Below are 1,768 nucleotides of genomic sequence, written 5' to 3' on the forward strand. Positions count from 1 at the left end.
ATATCTGGTCTTGTACAGCTCATTAAGTACATAAGACTGTCAATCACTCTAGCATACTCCACCTGGGATATGCTTTCCCCTCTATTTTTGGACAGATGTTGACTTATATCAATAGGAGTTCTGGCTATATCAGAATCATCATTGTTAAACTTGTCAAGTATCTTATCCACGTAATGTGACTGAGTCAATATGAGACCATCAGGCACCCTTTTGATTTTGATCCCCAAGACCACATCAGCCGGTCCCATATCTTTCATGTCAAACCTTGAGTTCAACATGTGTTTAGTAGATCTGACCATCCGATCATTACTACCTACAATTATTATGTCATCTACATACAGACAAAGCATGACATAACCATCGTCGATTTTCTTGACATAAACACATTTGTCACACTCGTTGATTTTGAATCCATTTGACAACATAACATCGTCAAATTTATTATGCCATTGTTTTGGTGCCTGTTTTAGTCCGTACAAAGACTTCACCAATTTACAGACTTTCTTGTCTTGTCCTGGAGCTACACAACCCTCAGGTTGTTCTATGTAGATTTCTTCTTCGAGATCTCCATTTAGAAAGGCTGTCTTCACATCCATTTGATGAACTTCAAGATTCCGCAGCGCAGCAATCGCTAATATCATCCTTATAGATGTTATTCTCGTCACAAGAGAATACGTGTCAAAGTAATCAAGGCCTTCTCGTTGTCTATAACCTTTTATTACTAGTCTAGCCTTATACTTGTCAATAGTTCCATCTGTCTTCATTTTTCGTTTAAAAATCCATTTAGAACCTAGTAGTTTATTTCCGGGTGGAAGGTCTACTAGTTCCCAAGTATGATTTTATAAGATGGAATCAATCTCACTTTTTATAACTTCTTTCCATAAAGGACCCTCAGTGAGCTCATAGCTTCTTTATATGTTTGAGGTTCAGACTCTAGCATATAAGTTAGAAAATCCGGTCCGAAAGACTTTTCTATCCTTGCCCTCTTACTTCGTCTAGGCTCTTCCTCCGTTTCCACATTTTCATCATTTTCAGAATTTTGACAACAATCTTCTATGATAGTCTCAAAAGTTCATTTTGATGAACTTGGCTCATCTTCCTTAGTCTTACATGGAAATACATGTTCAAAGAACGATGCATTCCTAGACTCTATTATCATGTTCTTGTGTATGTCAGGGTTTTTAGACTCATGCACAAGGAACCGATATGCGGTACTATTATGAGCATACCCTATGAAGATTCAATCAACCGTTTTCGGACCTCTCTTCATCTTCTTTGGTGTTGGTGCCATTACCTTGGCCAAACACCCCCACACTTTCAAGTATTTGTAGGAAAGTTTCCTTCCTTTCCACAATTCATAAGGGGTTTTATTGACTTTCTTACGCGGAACCTTATTTAAAAGGTAATTAGCAGATAAAATGGCTTCCCCCCACATGTTCTGTGGCAACCCAGAACTTATTAACATTGCATTCATTATATCCTTTAAGGTACGATTTTTCCATTCAGCAATGCCATTCGATTGGGGAGAATATGGAGGTGTGACTTCGTAAATAATTCCATGTTGTGCACAAAGCGCACTAAATGGTTCAACATATTCACCACCTCGGTCCCTTCTTACCATCTTAATCTTTTTATTAAGTTGGTTTTCAACTTCTTGCTTGTAGAGAACAAATTTCTTTACAGCTTCATCTTTGCTTTTCAACAAATATACATAGCAATACTTTGTGCTATCATAAATGAAAGTGATAAAATACTTATTACCACCTCT

The sequence above is a fragment of the Morus notabilis genome, unplaced genomic scaffold (genome assembly GCF_000414095.1).
Source record: "Morus notabilis unplaced genomic scaffold, ASM41409v2 Scaffold522, whole genome shotgun sequence".
Taxonomy (NCBI): Eukaryota; Viridiplantae; Streptophyta; class Magnoliopsida; order Rosales; family Moraceae; genus Morus; species Morus notabilis.